Raw genomic sequence first — 20772 nt, 5'->3', positions numbered from 1 at the left:
GAGGTGCAGATGCTGGAGGTAATGACCTGCATATCCGGTTGGACATGCGAACATTCAGAAAAGATGAAAAGAGTAAAATCTGAGAGAGAGCATGCAATTACACAAAAGGAAAGAACCGGGACGTATTTGTGTGTGTGCGTGTGTGTGTGCGCCTTTCCACAATTGGCCTCAACCTAGGTCTCCAGCCTCTTACTCAGCCATATTCTGCTCTGCAGCCCAGGCTCCCAGGCCTTTGCCTGGAGAAATACTTACTCACACTCTGGGTTCAGCTTAGAAGCCCCTCCTTCCCGGGGCTTCCCCAATTCCTCCTGTTCCTTACCCAGGAAGAAAAAGAGTTCCTCTTCAGTGCCCTCTCTGGGACAGCACTGCCACTCGAGACTGAGAGGGACCCAGTTTCTCTTATTTCCCTGTCTCCAGGGCCTAGCCTCGCCTGCCACTGAACAGGTTTAGTCAGTGAATTACTTTGGAAAAGTAAGTTTTAAAAGTTGATGAAAGGACATTCAAGGCTGGGACTCGTGAGTCAGAACGCCTTGCACACGGGCTTTAGCAGTCGTTACCCAGCGCAGCTTGGAGGGTCCTCCCAGCCCGGGTACCAGATGACCGATCTCAGGGGATCCCGGGGGATGGGCCGCGCGCGGGCTCGGGGGCGTGGCCTGGGGCGGGGGGCGTGGCGAGGCTCGAGGGGGTTTTGGTGCCGGGGGCGCGTCCGGCGGGGGCGCGGGAGGGGCTTCCGCCGCGAGGGGGCGGGGCTGGCGCGCGGATTCTCTGACGGTCCCAGCCAGGGAATTTCAATTTGAAACCTACCAGAAAGGAGGAGGCGGGCGCGGCTGCCTGGGGCTGGGGCTGAAGCGGGACCGGTCCCCGCGGCGAGAGAGCTCCTGAGGTGTGGTGTCCGGGTAAGGAGGCGTGCGGGGCTGCGGAATGGCGGGCCTGAGGCGGGGGAGCCCGGGCGACCGACTAGTCCCGGCGGAGCTGCAGGGGCGGCTCTGATTTTTCCTCTGGCTGCAGCTGGGAAGCTGATCCCAGGCAGGAAGCGGTGGCGGGACGGTCCCTCTGGAGGCGAGGGCGGCGGGCTTTGGGATTTTCTGTAGCTCCCCCTCTCCTCTCCTCCCCCTTCCTACCGGACCCCATTCTCTCTCAGGGTCCGGGTCCTGTTGCTCCAGGCCGGATCCTCGCTTCTCGGCTCCACTGTGGACCCCTCAGCCCCTTCCCGGGAGCCGGGGCCAAGTCTCGTCGTAGTCGGGAGAGGCAGGGGCACGGTGAGGACTGTGCGGGCTCCGCCGGGGAGCCGTGGGTACAGGGTCGCGCGTCCTGGGCCCCGAGGAGCGGCTGGAAAAGGAATCCGGCTCTGTCCAGGCGCGGGAGAGAGCGGGTCCGGGCCGGGACCGGCCGCCCGCCTTCGGCGCCCGGTGATGTTCTCCCGGGCTCCGGGGACCCCGGCGCCGGCGGCCTTCCTGAGGATGATTTTGGGAGAGGAAACGTGGGCGAGGACGCGGCAGCTCCCTGGGCCGTCCGCGCGCGTGGGCACTGCCGAAGCGGGCGAGGGCCCCGCGGCAGCCCCACGCGCCGGGCGGGTCGGACCCGGCGTCCGCCCGCGTGGGTGCACAGGGGGACGCACGTTTTGCGCGGCGATTCTTACGATTCTGACACACAGGCCGTCTTACCACGGATGGCATTTTTTCCTCCCTCCGGGGCTGGAGGCAGAGGGTTGGGCGCATTTTTAGGTGAAGACGGGGGAGGAGAGCTGAACGGAGCGGGCAGAGTTGGGGTTGGCGTCCGGGACCACATCCCCAGCCCGAGACGCTGTCCCCGCAGCGGGAGGATGTCTGCGGAGGGAGGTCGGTCATTATGCTTCCCAAGATCGCTGACCTCCTCTGAGGTCAGGGTTTTTTTTTTTGTTTGTTTTGTTTTGTTAAAGTTAGAAGAGCTCTGGCCTACAGCCTATTATTTTTGGGAGGGGTCTCTGTGTGGGGCCCTCCCTACTGACCGAGGATGCCTTAAATTTGAATTTCCCTTCACCACAACCGCTGCCCCTGTTTTTAAGAGCTCTGGGAGAGTGGGCGGGAAGGTGGGGAACCTAGAGGAGCTGTGGATGTATTTTCCCTTTTCCAAATCACATCTTTTCCTCTTCTTGAACTTCTTGCATCGGATGTGACATGTGTGTGCCAGGTGTCTTGTTCTTCTTGTTACTGTTATTTAAGCTTTTTTTTTTTTTTTAACAACTTACAAATTTTCCTCTATTCTTCCCCTTTCTTCATTCCTTCTTTCTTTTCCCCGGTGTTTTTGTTCTTCTTTCACCTTAATCCATTATTTTTATATCTCTATAATACTGTATTGAGAATTAGCATTTTAATCGGTGTCCTATTACATTTCCCCTTGAGTTTAACACTTGAGGGAAACTGAGTCAATTTTGGGGCCACAGGAGCTAGGATTTAGAATTCTTTGAACTGCTTCAATCTTATTTGGCTCATTGCTGTGGGAAATCACTGGATTGCTGTTGCAGCCACTGATGGGGTTGTATTGCAATGCAATCTTGAATTGTCATAAGGGCAAACCCAGTACATTCATCAGGCTGACACAACTTTTTAAAGAGCTTGGCCTGTCACCTGTCAGCTTGAGTGATCAGTCCTGTGATTTAATTTAAGAACTACCATCAAACTTCAGACACCTACTCTTGGAAGTTATTGGAGAACTGTACAAGTGGAGATGGCTTGAAACAATGGCATGAATTTAGGGCTAATTTAATCCTATCCTATCTTCCTCACTTCTTGGGCAGAATTCCCGCTGAAGTCAGTAGTGGTCTTGTGTGCAGGACTGCTGAGAACAGGAGGCTGCTCACCTAGAGTAACAGGGAGGGATAGTTTCTTTCCTTTTTAAAACATCCCTCTTTAAGAAAGACCTAGTCATAACAGTTCTTTAATCTTTTTCCTCTAGTTGAAGTAGTTAGAGTACTGTGTGCAAAGACCTTCCAGAGAAAATATGTAGCTGAGTTGAGCCCCCAACCTCAAATTCTTGATATCTAAATTGGATAGGGATTGCTTAAAATGATTAAAGTGATAAAAAATCATCTAACAAAGTTAGAATTTCATTTCAGTAAAATTATACCTAACATATAAAAAATTTAAACCACTATAGAGTATTTTCATCTAGGTTTGTGTATTAAACTGAGTATGTATATTAAAAGATGAAATTTAACTCCAAGTAGAAAGAAGCAAATTTTCAGATTTAGGGGACAAATCTGAAGAGAGGCCCACCAAAAAAATAACTATGCAAGTATAAGACAAGGAAATTCAGATAGCTCTTACTGTGTTTGGAGAGTTAGTACAGTTTTTATATGTAGTGACTCTCTGGGCCCAGTATTAGATTTGTGAGCATTCGGAGGTTTCCAGGTTAACTTTGTGCTGATCTGAGTTGGTAAACTTGTTAGGTCCTTTGCTTCTTAACGTAATGTTCTTGTGGTTTACCATTTCCAAATTACCAGTTCTAAAGAATTGAGTTTAGAAAACCAATCCAGTCACCAAATTTTAAAAATAGACTTTTAAAAATCATAACCATGTCCACGTGGGCTACCCAACCACTTGCTTTCAACTAAAAATACTTGCAAAGATGACAAAGCAGGCCTCAACCAAAATATTTATTGGTAAAATTACTCTGTAATTAGTAATATTGTATAGTTATGTTTAACATCAGGTTTTTGCTTTGAATCACCACTCTCATATTACTGTGGTAGAGAATTACAAAGGTTCTATCTTTGCCATTTTATTTAGGAATGTGGGGTTTATATTTTACATAACAGAATGCTAAATATTTTTGAACATTTGACTTTGTTTCTGTTTCCACAGGAAAGTATGGGCCTTTTTCTTTGTTGTTGTTGTTTGTTTTTTTTTTTGCACTGAAGTAGTCTATTTAAAAGCTGTGTGTAGACTTTGTGAAAAGTATGAATTGCTAGTATTTTTATAAAGCAATAAAATAGCTTATAGGGATCAATACTGCTGAGAGTCAAATTTTGCATTTCTAAAATCTCTATTGTTTACTTGGAGGAAACAAAGGAAATGTGCCTACACCCCCCCACCCCACCCCCACTCCCCTTTATTTAGAAACTTTTTCGGTGGCCTTGTTTGCTTTTTCAGATTCAGAATTACTGTACCTAACCATTGGGTACCCTTACGGATTTAAAAGCCTCAAGTAAATGTTTATGCTGGCTCCAGTAGTCAGCAAATACTAGCCAAACCCTAATTTACTGCTCTTTTATAGAATCTTGGAATCTCAGGGCCAGGGCTAGACCTTTAGGAGTCAGCAAATCCATTTTCAGCCCTTGCCCCTCAACATGCAAACATTTCCAGCCTCTTTGGAAGGCCTGAGTTAATAGAATATTTGTCGATGATTCCTCCAGATTCCAGACAGCATCATCTGGGATTGCTATGTTTTGGCACAAACCAGCAACTTGGTATTCATAAGATTTTATCATTCCTCTTACTGGGCAGTGTCCCAGATTAAAATCTAAAATGGAGTCAGTGCCTGGTGTCATTAACTACAGGGGAATGGCCTCCAAATATAAACAGTATAGTTATTTAGAAGTTACAGGTAAACCAAAAAGCAAAGAAAAAAATTATCTTGAATATCAGCTAAAAATAACTGATAGTGATAACCAAGGCTTTATAAATTTTTTTCCCCTATAAAGTGTATGTTTGTGTATTTTCTATGAGAGAGGGAATATTGTGAGAGTAGGAATATATATTCCCTCTCTCATAGAAAATAAACAGACATACATACACTTATATATATTTGTTATGTGAAGCACCTATAACATTGTTTTTTACAGTTAGTAAGTTTGATGAATCAATTCATTGAACCTTTATATAATATCCTGGACTTGCTTTTAGTGAAGATTCTTTGAAAGTTGAACTTGACTTTGTAGAACCTGGTACTGTTACACATAGAAATGTCCTATAGGTAACATTTCATATAGGGGATTTGCTTTCCTTCTATTGGATATTATTTCCCCTTTTTTGTGGTTGGCGTGAGATCTGTTTGGGTTTATTAGATGTATGCTTTTCATGTCCAGAAAGGTAGATAATGTGTATTATTTCCCTAAATACCTAGTGTTCGGGATGGTATTTATTTTTAATGAGAATTTCAATGGTGTTCTCAAAATTCTCAATTTTAAAGTAATGCCTCTTCCCTCTTAGTATAGAGATAGACCCCATGTGGCCTATGAGTGCATTCATGTTGCTTCTGGATTTTCCCCCCCCAAAGACTGAAATTGGGCTAATTTCATATTCTCAGTTACTTTTAAAATAGAAATATTTTTTTATTTCACAGATACTTCTCTGTACTTTGGAATTTTTTCACTTTGGTATATTAGTGTCATTAAAGGTCTTAATGTATATAGATTGCCTCCCAAATAATCTTTATAGTTGTATGGAATAAATTTTTTTTAATCCTTACTTGATATTTTTTCCATTGCTTTTGGGGGGGGGGGGGAGACATTGATGTGAGAGAGAGGCGTGGATTGGCTGCCTCCTGGATGCTCCCCAGTGGGGGGCCGGATCTAGCCTGCAACCAGTGTAAGTTCCCTTGACTGGAATCAAACCTGAGACCCTTCAATCTGCAGGCGGACGCTTTTACCACTGAGCCAAAGTGGCTATGGCAGTTATATGGAATGAATTTGAGGAATGAGAATTATCTTTTTTTCACTCTGAGAAGTTTCTTAAGTAAGGTTTTCCTTTTGGTAGCCAAGCTGACATTTAATATATGTAACTAAATTTGATGTCACTGGGATGATTTAGTTCTTCCCAGTTTAAGAGCCAGAGGGCATCGAAAGGGTTCCAGAGTGATTTTGTCTCTGTTCACCTGTGGAACCTTATTGTCTAGCTCAGGTAGGGAAGTTCAGTGTATCTAAACTAAATCTTTTGTGCTGTAATTGAAAATCCATTCTCCTCTTGCATTGCTTTTTTTATGGCCTCGCTTATAACCTCCATGAAAGAATTTTCAGTACTTACAAGACTTGTTACCCTCTGATTGCCTTTTGCCGAGATAATTGTGGTTTTAAAATTTTCTCATATAGGTGTGATTACCCAGATCTCTAATCATTTCCAAGCCCTGAATTCAGGTTTTTAGATCTCCTGACGAACTTCAAAACTGGACTCATCACCATGATAACTGCTGAGTTTAATCTCATTTTTGAGTTTCCTGTGTTCTACAGGTATAGATATGCATGCTTGAAGATATTAAATTAAAATGTTTACACTTTGCCATAATTGTTAGGTTCTTTTTCTTTTTGTCCAAACAGGCTACTTGTTTTTCACCTTTTATTCATCCACTTAGAGCAGCGATTGTCAACCTTTTTTATCTCATGGCACATATAAACTAATTACTAAAATTCTGCAGCACATCAGAAAAGTATATTATTATATTTTTTGCCAGCCTAACCAAAAAAATACGTATAATTTTGGTTCATTCAAACTGGACAGCTATTGTTGTGTTGGCTGTTGTCATGTTTTAATTTGACAACCTAAGGGAAAAGAGGTCAGTGCCCCTGACTAAATAGGTATATTGCATGTTTTAAAAATTCTTGTAGCCTGGCTGGGCGTGACCTAGGATCCAGGAGATCAGGGTTCGATTCCTGGTCAGGGCACATGTCTGGGTTGTAGGCTAGGCAGCCGATCAATGACTCTCTCATCATTGATGTTTCTCTCTCTCTCTCCTTTCCCCTCTCTAAAATCAATAAAAATATATTAAAAATAAATAAATAAAATAAAAATTCTTGTAGGGCACTGGTTGAAAATCGCTGACCTAGAGTACCAAAAGGGAGTGTAGAGATAATTTAGTTCAGAATCAGTCTGAGGTGGGAAGTGGGATTAGTGGGGAAGGTGTTGCCCAGGTTGGGTGTCGGGTTCACGAACTGCCTGAGACTGTAAGTAAATTGGTGTGTGTGTACATATGTCAGAGACAGAGAGAGAGAAATTTTTGGGAGCAGTGTTAAAAGTGTTTTAGGAAACAGAAAAGATTGAAAACTGCTGATCTAGTTCAGTTCTATTTTTAGAACTGATCTAGTTCAGTTTTATTTTGTTTTTATTTTTTAAATGTGTTTTTATTGATTTCGGAGAGAGGAAGGGAGAGAGAAATAGAAACATCAATGATCAGAATCATTGATTGGCTGCCTCCTGCATGACCGCCTACTGGGATCGAGTCTGCAACCCAGGTATATGCCCTGACCAGGAATTGAACAGTCACCTCCTGGTTCATAGGTCAGCGCTCATCCACTGAGCCACGCTGGCCAGGCTCAGTTCGTATTTTTGATAATAGGAAATAAAAATCTTAAGAGGTCTTTTTTCCCCCTTTTTTCTTTTACTTAATGTTATCCTATTGTACTTTCATCACTGATCCCCCCCACCACCCCACTCCACACTTATTTCCATTTAATTGAATTCTTTTAGTTGTCTTCTTTTACCCAATTGTCAGGGTTAAACTGAATTCTGATGGCATCTTGGCTTCTTACATTCCTACCTGTGAATTTAACAAATGGATTTTTATTTTCTCACAAATTTCTTTGATGGAAATCTTGATTAGAAGGGACCAGTCTATACTATTTGGTGCTGGTTAGACTGGCACTTAAGCCAGTAACCTTCAGTAAATTATTTCTCAAAGCCTCAGTTTTCTTATCTTTAGTATGGAGTTGACAATCATAACCTACTTCATAGAGTTATCCGAGGATTAAATCAGCTATTGCTTATAAAATGCTTAAATGGTGTCTGGCATCTGTAAAAATTGTTAGGTTAAGAAAAGACCTAGTGGATTGATTGTGAATATGTGGTTGGTTTTTTTTTTTTTTTTTTTTGCAGTGGTCAGGAATAACTATCTATGTGGAAGTACAGTCTTTGATATGAAACTGTAATTTCCTATGGTGATCACAAGTTACAACCACTTTTTAACAATTCCAGTAAAGTATCTCTAGAATTTTTGAACTTTTAGAAAACTTTGTCCTAACAAACTGTTTACCTCTTTTGGTGTAATATACAAAAGAACATATATATGGCAAAGCTGTTTGGATCTAGTTTCAATAACACCAAGGAACAGCCTACATACAGCCAGAATGTAGTCTTTTTGTTATGTTGCCAGAGGTAGCTGATTCCAAGTATAAAATATGTATGCATATGCCATATTATAACTTCCTCTTTATAACATCAGTAAACTTGCTGGGAGAAAGCTGTGAATGGAATTTTTATTGATAGTATTTAAATCTTCGCAAGTGGCATTAAAATGTGACATGTTTTTGTACGTGAAATAGATCTGCAGGTGTTATTTTCCTTTGACATAGTGTTTTTTTGTTGTTGTCATACTTTTTTTCCCTCCCTTTATTTTTTTCCCATCACTCTTTGCCCCCCCATATCCTCTTTTACCTCCACCATGACCCTCCCCTCCCTGCAATTACCACACTGTTGTCCAAGAGTTCTTTCTCTCTTTTTTTTTTCTTTTTTCCACTCAATCCCTTGACCTCTCCACCCCCACCACAGCTGTCTGCCTACGCTCTATGAATCTGTCTCTATTTTGCTTGTTAGTTCAGTTTGTTCGTTAAATTCCTCATATGAGTGAAATCATGTGGTACTTATCTCTGACTGGCTTATTTCACTTAGCATAGTGCTCTCCAGGTCCATCCATATTGTCCCAACGGTTAAAATTTTCTTCCTTTTTATGGCCAAGTAGTATTCCATTGTGTAAGTTTCCCACAGCTTTTTTATCCACTCATGTACTGATGGACACTTGGGCTGCTTCCAAATCTTGGCTATTGTAAATAATACTGCAGTGAACATAGGGGTGCATATATTCTTTCGAATTAGTGTTTCAGGTTTCTTCAGATAAATTCCCGGAAGTGGAATTGCTGGGTCATAAGACAGTTCCTTTTTATTTTTTGAGGCAACTCCATACTGCTTTTCAGTGTCTCTACCCATCTGCCTTCCCACCAACAGTGCACAAGGGCTCCCTGTTCTCCACATCCTTGCCAACACTTGTTTGTTGATTTATTGATGATAGCCATTCTGACAGGTATGAAGTGATACCTCATTGTAGTTTTAATTTGCGTTTCTCTGATGATGAGTGATATTCAGCATCTTTTCATATGTCTATTGGCCATCTGTATGTCCTCTTTGGAGAAGTATCTACTCAGGTCCTTTGCCCATTTTTTAATTGGATTGTTTGTTTTTTGGTGTTGAATTTTATAAGTTCTTTATAAATTTTGGATATTAACCCCTTACCAGATGTATCAGCGAATATGTTCACCCATTCAGTGGGTTGTCTTTTAATTTTGTTGATGGTTTTCTTTGCTGTGCAAAAATTTTTTAGTTTGATATAGTCCCATTTGTTTACTTTTCTTTTGTTTCCCTTGCCCAAGGAGATATATTAGAAAAAATATTGCTATAAAAATTGTCTGAGATTTTACTGCCTATGTTTTCTTCTAGGATTTTTATAGTTTTAAGTCTAACATTCAAGTCTTTAATCCATTTTGAGTTTATTCTTGTGTGCGGTGTAAGAAGATGGTCTAGTTTCATTTTTTTGCATGTATCTGTCCAGTTTTCTTAGCACCATTTATTGAATAGATCATCTTTAGCCCATCGTATGTTTTTGCCTCCTTTATCAAATATTAACAGACTATAAAGCCTTGGGTTTATTTCTCGTTCTCTATTCTGTTCACTTGATCTATGTGTCTGTTTTTATGGCAGTACTATGCTGTTTTGATTACTGTGGCCTTGTTGTCTGGTTTCATATCAGCTAGTGTGATTCCTTCAACTCTGTTCTTTCTCAAAATAGATGATCTAACCAACTGAGCCCCCTTGCCCCAGGGCTAGTTATTGCTTTTAATTGCTTAATGTTATTAATGTGTAGAACTTCAAGTTTTTAGGAATTTGTTGGCATCTATATTATCTCACTTCTATAAAAGACAAGCTTGCTTTTCTAACTGCTTTTTAGCCTCCTGGTTTTCTTTTGTAAAGGTTCAGATTATGAAGCTGACTGAGTACTACTTTTTTATTGTGTGATTCTGGAATCATGCTGGAATTGGGAGTACCTTTCATCCTGTTTTTTGCATTAGTATATATTGTGTTTTCAGTCTGATTATCTCAACATAAGAAAAATATACAAGAGTATAAAACACATCAACATAAAAAGTTGACACCATCCGACCCACTCCCATTTTTGTCTTTCAAGTGGCTTTTGCTATTTCATTTACAGTGCAAATTGCATTCCTCTAAATGCTCATAATATAGGTAATGCTATAGGGATTATAAGGAAAAGGAGCAGATCCCTGCTCTAGCTCCTTTCATGACAGATTTCTGCTCCACAGAGGCAACCACTTTCAGTTCTTTTGGTTTTATTGTCTGGTGTGTTTTGTCTATATGACATGATTTATCTTGTGTTTTATTTTTTTCATTTTAGATAGTAATAGCTACTAACTTTCTATGTTGGTTGGAGTTAGCCTCCTTTACTAACTCCCTCTTCCCATACACAGACTCACTCTTGCATTCTACAACACATACATGCAATAGCTAAGCCATATAAAGTGCTTTGATTGCATAGTTTTCTTTATAGCCATCCTTAATTTAGTCCTAAACTATGTTGAAAACTATGTTGATAACCATTTTCTTTTTTTTCTTGGAGACATCCTTCTTGGCCCTTCAGCCTCCTGGACTGGTTTATATCTAGAACTGCTGTGTAGCTGTAGTCTGGGAATTCCCTTTGCCTCTCTTCCTGGGCTCCATGTCTCTTTCTTTTTTAGTATGTCTTTTTTTTTCCTTTAAATTGATTTTGGATAGAGAGGAAGGGAGAGGGAGAGAGAAACATTGATGAGAGAGAAACATCGATGGGCTGCCTCCTGCATGCCACCTAATGGGAATCAAGCCTGCATGTGCCTTTATCAGGAGTTGAACCAGTGACCTGTCAGTGTGTGTAATGACACTCAACAAACTAAGCCACACTGGCCAGGGCTCCATGTCTCTTTCTTAACTCTTACTTTACCTGAGTATATCTTCCAGTAGTTTCCCAAGAAACTCCAAATACAAGGAGAATTTCCAGAGACCTTGCATGTCTAAAAACAACTTTTTTTCACTCTTAATATGCCTTTTTGCTCTCTCTTTGAATGCTTTTATAGTTTGGCTGGGTATAGAATTATAAGATAGTGATTATTTTTCCTCTAAATTTTGTGGGCATCACTCAGTTGCATTCTAGCATACCAGTGTTGCTGTTGAAAAGACTGATGCGATTATAATTTCTGTTTCTGTATGTGTAGCTGGTTTGTTCTCTTTAGAAGTGTTTGGGATTTTTCTCTTTGAACTTGGTGTTTTGAAATTTCATGATGGTGTGTCTACTGGTGTGAGAAGTTTTTCATTCATTGTGCTAGGCACTCACTTGGGGCCTGTCATCTTGGAAACTCTTGTCTTTCAGAAATATACCTCTATGATAATTTCTCCCTCTGTGTTCTCTGTTCTTTTTGGAACTCCTGTTGTTTGGATGTTGAAGTTCCTAGATTGTCTTTCCAGTTTTGTTATACTTTTTCTTTTATAACCATCTCTTTGTCTTTTTGTTCTGCCTTTTGGGAAATTTCTTCAATTCCTTTTTCTAACCTATGGACTGATTTTTAAATTTCCCTGTTTTTGAAGCTTCTCCTTGGTCACTGAATTGTCTTTTTGATAATGTATTTTCCCCTCATTTATTTAATATCTCCAGTCCTTCCCTATTTGATGTCCCTTTACACTTGCTTTCTCTCTGCCTGGAATGCTCTTCCCTCACGTCTGCATGCCTTGCTCCCCTAACTCCATCATATTTTGCTTCCCATGAGCATTTATTTGAAACTACTATACAACCTACTTTCACTCCTAGTCCAGCATACTCTAAATCTCTTCCTTGTCTTTTCTTTTTCCTATATTATGTATTATTATCATCTGATACACTATATACTTTTTGTTTATTGACTGTTCCCTCACTGAAATATAAACTGCATGAAGGCAAATTTTTTGGTCTCTTTTGTTTGCCCTAGTATTTCCAGTACCTAGAATAGTGCCTGGGCACAGAATGGGTACTCTGTATTTGCTGACTGAATAATTGGACCTCTTTGTTTTCTGTATAGTGCCTCACATACGCCCTCTGTATCTGGGTTCCCTGATCCCAGAGCCTTTCTTCCCTCAGTTTTTCTAGAGAGTGAACCTCCTGTCTTCTGGCTGCAAAGGATTGGGGAGGGGTTTAAATGTTCCTTGTATTTACTTATAACTGGTCTCCTGTTTTTAGCTCTATCTCTCACCTCAGCCCTCAGTGGTATTGTTTCTGGTAGGCCCCCACCAAAACGGGAATTTGGGGTTTGGCTTCCTCTGGTCTGCTAAGTCAGTTAACTCTGTACATCTGCTTTCCATCTTCTAAAATTCTGTTGATATAGCTCATCTGCTGGCCTGTCCCCTCCTTTTTTTTTGGACTGTGTGTTTGTATGTTTTTAGTTTTTTTCATTTTCTGTCATTTTAGTGTGGTTTTGGGAACAGACATTAACTCATGTTCAATCCACTGATTTTAGGGTTTTAAGTTGATAAAAATAAAATTCCCAAGATATAGTGGTACTCAAAATTTGGTAAGGACTGCAGTTTTGATAAAATGGTCCCTTTTTTTCATGCCGGATGCTGAGTTGAACTTTAGCTATGTGTATGTACTTATAGAGAGAAAAGTCAGGCGATTTAGTCAACATCTAGGGTGGATGGAAGTGGATGACTGGGTCATTGAACAAGAAGGTGTTTCCTAGGAAGAGATCAGCAAATGTTTATATTTTTTCCTATAACATTTCAAGGATTAGTTCAGTACAGACACTTATAAGTCATATAATATATACTTGAACTAGATTTAGACATAAACAATAAAAACAAATTTGGTGAATGTGTGTCAGAAGTGGCCACCTTATTTTAGAGTTTACTGCATATCTTATTTTATCTTTAGATGACACATGGTTTGCATACATAAAGTTATATATTCTTTGAATACTGAATATTGAGGAAACTTGGAAGACAGGTGGGTTCTGTTAAACACTTTTAGACTGAAAAATTTCATTACTAGGGCATAAATAGGGAGTGGGAATTACCCTAATGTGAAGACACACAGTTTAGGGATTTTTGTGTATGGGATTTGGGGAAAGGGAGACAAAAATGGAGATTCTGAATAAGGTAGTGGCTATGAGGTCTGAGGAAGTTCCAGGAAGATCTGAAGGCTCATGCATACATGTGGTTAGTGTTGCTTAAGTTACCCAGTGGGTTTTAGTGGTTTATAAATTCAAATACTCTATTCATTAATGTAGAAGGTCTTGCAAGCAATAGATCAGGACAGTATTTCCTTCAAGTGTGGTGGTATGTTAAAATAATTTGAGGTGGTACATAGATGCATCTTTTTCTTACAGTAGTTAAGTATATATGTCAGTGTGCATCAGAAAAATATACAAATTCTTCAAAACTATGATTTTATAGATATTACTTAGCATAAGGCTAAAGTAGGTATTTTTTAAGTGAATCGATTTAAAGATCAGAAATAATAATAGAGTTGCTGTTTGGATTTGACAAAAATTATCAAGGAGGTTTGTGAATAACTAAAGTTTGGGAAACATTGGGTAGTTTCCAAATATAATTTCCTTAACCAAGGTGTTTTGTACATGCCTTCTCTATCCTAGTAGGTAACAGCATGAACCTATATGGTAAATGTGATGTAGATTCCTAAGCCTTTTCTTTCCTTTTTAAAAGTTCTTTTTTAATTTGCAAATGTTTTCCTCTTTTCAAAATCAATTCTTAGAACATCTTCTTATTCGATTCTTAAAACAATTTCAAACCACAGGTCTGACAGATACGAAAAGTGAGTCAGGAAGAGGTTAAAGCACTCAGAGTCATTTGGCAATTTTGTATTGGAGCTTCAGGCACAGCCAAGGTCTCCTTGTGTCTAGAGTTGTTCTCGCTACACCCTTCTCTCTTGCTGTTAATGGAGTTGCCAATTAAGTTTTCTTGGAGAACTCAGGAAGCCTGCCAAGTTTTGTAGCTAGAGGGCTTTCATATATTTGAATCTTGAGTCCAGAAGGTAGTCAAAGCTAGGTCTTCCAAAAATAGTTCAATAAATGTGTCAAAATTTTGAAACACTATTGAAAAATCAAGGGAGCAGATGACCTATGGGATTATTGGAAAATGGTGCCAAATACCTTCACAAGTATTTGAAAAGCAATGGTCATATGCTAGACAATGGTACATATTCAGCCTTTATTTTTGGAGACCCCCCCTTTTTTTTTTAATATGTCTTTATTGATTTCAGAGAGAGGAAGGGAGAGGGAGAGAGAGAGAGAAACATCAATGATGAGAGTCATTGATCGGCTGCCTCTTGCACGCCCCCTACTGGGGGTTGAGCCCGAAACCAGAGCATGTGCCTGGACCTGAATTGAACTGGGGTCTCCTGGATTCTTAACTGCTGAGCCACGCCTGCCAGTCTTGGAGCCCATTTTTATTATGATAATCTTTTACTCTTCCCCAATATGCTGTTTAATTGCTTTTGACTGTGGCAAAAAAAAAAAAAAAAAGCTGTTAAATTAACATCTTCCTTGAAAATTATCTTTAATTTCTCTTAAGGAGAAAAAGGAAAACTTTTTTTTTTTTATATAAAGTGAATAAAAATTGTGCACGAGAAAGGTTAAAGTCCCGAGTAATGAGTTGGGTCTGTCCGCTAACAAAGGAATCAAGAGTTTATCCATTAGTTTGTAACTAGAACTGTTTTTGGATCTTGGCCATTAAAATCAACATCAGTTAAAGCCTGCATCTTAATTTCCTAATGCCAAGATTGTCTGTTTTAACTTATGCGCATATGGGAATGTGAATACATTCATCCTTCCCCCGTATTCCTCCCACCCTCAAACAGAAAAATAAGGTATGTTGGCGATATTCCGAACTTTTGCAGCTCTGCAGTGCGGAGCTATGGATGTGGGCAGCATATGTAGTGCAGATGTACCTCCAACTTGCCTCCTAATTGAGGCCACTTCACTTTCATCCCCAATGTTTCACGCTCACATCCAGACACTTGAGGGTGGCTTCTAGAGCGTTCTGTAGACCTGTGATCTGTGTGTTGCTTGCTCTGTGCAGCACACATGGTAGCGATGAAGGATAATGTGGCTCTTTTTTAAGGACTTTTTTTTGTTGTTATTAGATTTTTTTTAAAGCCATGTTTTTACTGTCTGATTATCTGTTGAAATGATTTTTTGGAAGAAAGAATGTACCATTTTCAGTTATAGAAGAGTGGTTTTCTCTTTTAAACTTTGTATTATGGAAAATTTAAAATACATTCAGAAGTAGAGAGAATAGTAATATAATAAACCCCATGTGCCCTTACGCAGCTTTGACAGTTACCAGCACATGGCCAGTCTTATTTCATTTATATTTCCCTTCCACTCCCTGATAACCCCCCACCCCCATTATTTTGAAACAAATTCTAGACATGATATAATTTCATTTGTATATAAATAAGATATCTCCCTTTTTTTGGCATGTACTTTCTGGTCTCCAAAAGAAACCTCATGTTCATTACTGCTTGTAGAATTAAAGAAATTAGTTTATTTATGACACATTCAGTTCTCATGTTTTTTGCAGTACATTTATGAATATTATTTTGATCAATGACAGCAGGTTCACCAAAATGTAATATTGTGGACATAGCCAGTGCTTAAAAAAACCCTAGCCATTTCTAAACCAAATTTGAACCGATCTTCAAATTCGTTTTAATGTTAATGTTTTATATGTTTTCCTCCATAACTCCTGCCTGTGCTTACACTAGACTTTAATGTTTTTATATTTTTACTTTTTTCTTTTCTGTCTTCCTCCCTGCACCTCTCCCTCTCCTCCTCCCCCTTTCACTTTCTCTGCTTCTGTCCCTCTCCTTTTCTTTCATTCTTGTGCTTAGCGTAGTTGAGTGGCAATATGTTGAAACTGAACCAAATGAAACTTTTTTTTCAGCTGACTGGATTTTAATGTGACTACACAGTTGTTATAAAAATCACATCAGCCTGCCATGTGTATGGTCTGTCTGGCAGTGTGGAAGGGAAAGTATATGCCTCAAATATTGATCATACACTAGTCTAGAAATATGTAAAATGTGGGCGTTATAGATGAAGCTGACTATAACTTAATAGTTGTGGTGCTTTTGCTAATTAATACAGGCAGAATTTTTATGTTTGAGATAGTTTATTTTATATTTTATTTTTTACTTTTAAAAATATAGTATATACCTTGTAAAGACATTACATATTGAATTAGAAATATTAATAATAGGTAACATTTCTTGAATACTTAATATGTGTTAAATACTGTTCTATAAGCACTTTTACAAATATTTATTTAATATAATTTAGTTCTACAGTAACCCTGTGTAGTGAGTACTGTTATTCTAGGTTTGCCTGATAAGAAAGGTTCAGTAACTTGCTCTGGGTCATTCAGCTAATTAATAGCCGAGCAGGGATTTGAACGCAGGCCTTCTGGTTCCAGAGCCTACAGTCATAACTGCTGTCCTATATCATCCCTAAGAATATGTGAATTCTTTCTTCACAACGTGTCCCTCCTTGCACTGCCCTCTCTGAGGTAGCTATTTTGAACCAGAACCAATACTACACTATCATATTAGGGTATAATTTGATCACTGTGGGGATAGTTTTCAGTCAGAAACTTGAAAGCAGTTGAGATTCTACTCATGTTCTTCTACTGGTTTTAGTTATAAAGAAGAAGGGCGAGAGTGGAAGCGTGTAGAAAGTAAGGTTGTAACTGCTGATGTCCATCTTCCTTCTCCCCCAGCGTTTTTTTAAAATGGAAGGTTGAGACCGGCTGGAATGTTGACAGGTCACCAAGGAGCTGCTGAAGTCAGTGCTTCTAAGTCCCACTGAATGATCAAAATTTTTGTCTTTGGTTGAGTATCTTGAAGTGCCAGATGTATTGTTGAAACTTTGGCCATCATTGGTATGTCCTGTAAAGTATAGACTTCTGGGGGTTTGTCCTGAGTCTACAGTGACTGGAATCTTAACAAACCAGGTACCTGATACTCCCCCCTCCCCTTTTTTTTTTTTATGAAAGGAGTAGAGGATAGAAAGAAAATTTTTCAGCCCCAAGTCCCAGTCCAGCCAGTTACTAAGTGTGACAATTGGGTAATTTATGTTACTTCTTGTGTCTGTTTTCTCTTAAGTGATTCACATGCCCCGAAATAAGTCCTAATCCATGGAAGATGTTGTGTGTGCCTCATTTATTTGTCTCTGTGGAGAAAGTCATTTAAAGCGCCCTTCGTTAGAGGAAAAACAGACATAAGATTTTGGCAGAACATTTGATAAAACTTTTATGGTATCTTTATAGCAACTCTGGGGAAAAACTTTTGTGGTGGGAAGTCTGTGGTGGTGTTACTGAGATTTTAACCTTGCTCTTCTCTTATCCACAATATTTTTGCCAGTGACTTTTATGATGAAGACAAGGACTGCTGATCAGATTTACAGATTCATGGAAGTTTGTAGGGAAACCTAATAAGCCGTATATAGGTTGTCTTGTTAGATGTAGAATTGGTTGAAATAAAAAAGATGAAATTTGTTGGAAATAAAAATTTTTAAAAAGGAAGTAAGGCTCATTGAAAAATTCTAAGAGTGCAGTTTTAGGCTTCTTTTCAATGGAAGTGTTATTAAAAAGTAGTAGATGCCTTTTTATTCCTAAGTTACAGGGCACATTGACTTCTGGTGTCACAACTCCACTGAAATTGCCCTTTTTCAGCTAATAGAAGGCCCTGTTGTCAAATTATCGAACACATTTGTCCAGGTATTATTTTTAATCTTTTTGACTAACCATATTATCTTTGAAATTCTCTCAACATATTTAGAGCTCATTGCTCTCCTTCTCCTGTTCTTCCCATACTCTTTTTCTTCTGACCATCCTTCTTATTTTTCTTGGCTCCCAGGGTTCTTAGCCCTGACTGATTTTGTATCACATAAGACTTCACCTACCATAATTAGTACTTGTTAATGCAAATCTCTCAAAGCTGTCCTTCTCCTGAGCTCTGCATCCTTATATGATTTAGAAGAATTGCTACTAGTATCTCAAATAAAAATTTTAAGTGAATATGTGAACTATTCAATGCAAAATGTGGGCTATAATTGATTATTCTGGTTTGACTTGGAATATTTTGTTCATTTTTAGATACTGCATTTTAAGGGGTATGGAGTGTGTGTGTGTGTGTGTGTGTGTGTGTATACATATATACATATACATATACATATACATATACATATACATATACATATACATATACATATACATATACATATACATATATATATATATATATATATATATTTGTTCAATAAAACTAGTGGAAGCTTAGACAAACTGAAACCATGTCCCTGAAAGGGTGCCTGGGATGTTGAGGTTAGGAGGGACTGAAGTTCGGGAGGAACTAGCTAGTGAAATAACTGAAAGGGTAACTTGCTGGAGTGGGCAACTTATTGAGAGCTATCTTTGAACATTGACTTTTAACTGTCTTTTCTTTTGACAAAACCACTATAATAGATTTTATATCTTGAAATTTTATTCAATATAGAAGTCTTTGTATATATATGTGTGTATGTGAGTAACAGAAGCAAGTTTGATTAATTACGTCTTAGCTATACTATATGTAGTGTACTCTAAGATTTTTCTATTTAATAATAATAATAATGGTAATAATAGAAATAAAAAGTGCCAGTCAACAATTCACTAACTTAATTTCACAACTCACCAATGGACTGTGATCTGTGTTTGAAAAACCCTTTTTCCGTGGATCAAACTAAGAGATTTGGAGAAGGGAAGTTTACTATCTGGTATGAGAAGTTTTTAACAGTTAGAGCAGGCAGAGAACGGAAGGGGCTGTCTTGGGAAGGAGGAAGTTTCCCAGGGTTTGAAGGACTTGGGCCAGAGGCTGATAATCACCAGTTGGAAGGTGGGAAGAAGATTCACTGCAGGGTGGAGTGTGGAGAGGGATGGACTTGTGATCACTGACATGTCTTCCAAGATTTTATGATTTTCATTTTGTGACTCCTGAAATTTTAAGACAAGTAAAGTTATTTAAGTGAAAAATATTAATTCTCTAATTGGTATGGGGTGCATGTTGGGCATTGGGATTCTTGAACCCCCTAAAAAAATATTAATTATGAATTTATTTGCCACTATTCTATTTGCTTAAGTCAAAAATGTCTCACTAGCCCTGGCTGGTGTGGCTCCAGTAGGTGGCAGGTTTGATTCCTGGTCAGGGACAAACCTAGGTTTTGGGTTCGATCCCTGGTTGGGGTGTGTGCTGGAGGCAACCCATTAATGTTTCTCTCTCTCCCCCTCTCCCCCCCCCCGCCCCCTTCCTCTCTCTGAAATCAATTTAAAAAAATGTCTCACTGTTCCTTTGTAGATGTGACTTTTAAGTTTATTTAAAAATTTTGTGTTTATTTTAGAAGTTAACTTTAATAATTCTTTTTTTTTTAAGTTTTATTTGGAAAGTTTTAAATATGTACAAAAGTAAACTGGGTGGTATAATGACCCCTCCCCCTCCCCTCATTCCCATCACCCAACTTTAGCAGCTATCAACTCATGGCTAGCCTTATTTATCTATATCCCTGTTCACTTCATCCCCACTGTATTATTTTGAAGCAAATCCCAGGTGTCATTTCACCTACATATATTTTGATGTACATCTCTAAAAGAGAAGACTCTTGAAAAAACTCACAATACCATTATTACACCTAAAAAAGTTACTGGTAAATCCTTAATATTGAATACTCACTCTGTTCAAATTTCTAGTTGTCTGTTTTCTTTCATACTTCTTTGTTTGAATTTGTGATTAGTGATTTTGTATAACGTATAGGTTCTCTCTCCTCTTTTATACAGGGGTGGACAAAAGAAGGTTTATAGTTGTAATACAAATAAATAATACAATAATTAATAAATAACAATACAAGAATAAACTCTGTTTCGTGTACTTAGAATTGTAAACCTACTTTTGCCCCACCCTGTATTGCCTTGTAATTAATTATTTTGAAGAAACTGGATTGCATGTCCTATATCATTCCCACCACATTTATTTTTCTGATTTCATCCCTGTGGTATAGTTGAACCTGTTTCCCTGTCCTGTGAATTGGTATAGAGATTTTAAAAATCAGCTTTGGGTTCAATTTTTAAAGTATTTTTTTGCCCTGAATATTTCATTGGTTCTGTTCTTTCTTAAACCCATTCAAATAGTATACCAAAGCAATTGTAAAGGCGATTGAATTTCTTAGTTCTTCATTTTGTGAAATTATCCTAAGCCAAATTCACCATAGAAACAGATGGAACCACTTAGAAATTTGGGTAGATAATAATCCTTTGCAAACACCGCATCCAAATACAAATTACACCAGAGTTTCTAGTCCAGCTTCATTTCCAAAAAGAGAGGAAGAAAGCAGATGCCGTGGCAATTTCTATAGACCATGTGCCAGTTTTTCAGTTAAAGTGTGACATTTTATAGTAAAATCAGTCTTGATTTTTCTAACACAAGATGGAAATAGTTTCATTTTGCTGGTTACATTTCTTACCCAGTAAGCAAGTATTGTTAGTGACTAAGTTACTTCCCCCTTCTTCCTTGGCAGTTGAAAGTAAGAGGATAGAAGTGGGGACATGGCAAGTCAGAAAGCAACTAGTATACGTGGGAAATCACATAAATGCGTTCTGCAGTGATCCTTTTGAAGGATATTTGTAATCTTTC

At 38.9% G+C, this 20772-nt stretch overlaps 1 protein-coding gene across 6 annotated transcripts in view; it reads left to right on the top strand.

The window, feature by feature from the left end:
- Nucleotides 1-807: 807 nt before the first annotated feature.
- EPB41L2 (erythrocyte membrane protein band 4.1 like 2) overlaps nt 808-20772 on the top strand; it is a 181124-nt gene continuing 161159 nt past the window's right edge. For 5 of the 6 annotated variants that reach the window (XM_087817619.1, XM_016204975.2, XM_087817618.1 and 2 more), the window contains exon 1: nt 808-896. The gene's annotated coding sequence lies outside the window, so the exon portion shown is untranslated. Of the gene's footprint in view, nt 897-1150; nt 1260-20772 lie in introns of those variants that run through there. The other variant, XM_087817616.1, reaches the window with a different exon arrangement.

The sequence above is a fragment of the Miniopterus natalensis genome, chromosome 5 (assembly GCF_054644295.1).
Source record: "Miniopterus natalensis isolate mMinNat1 chromosome 5, mMinNat1.hap1, whole genome shotgun sequence".
NCBI lineage: Eukaryota > Metazoa > Chordata > Mammalia > Chiroptera > Miniopteridae > Miniopterus > Miniopterus natalensis.
Note: the sequence above shows the minus strand (reverse complement) of the source record. Positions and strands in the feature narration are given on the sequence as shown.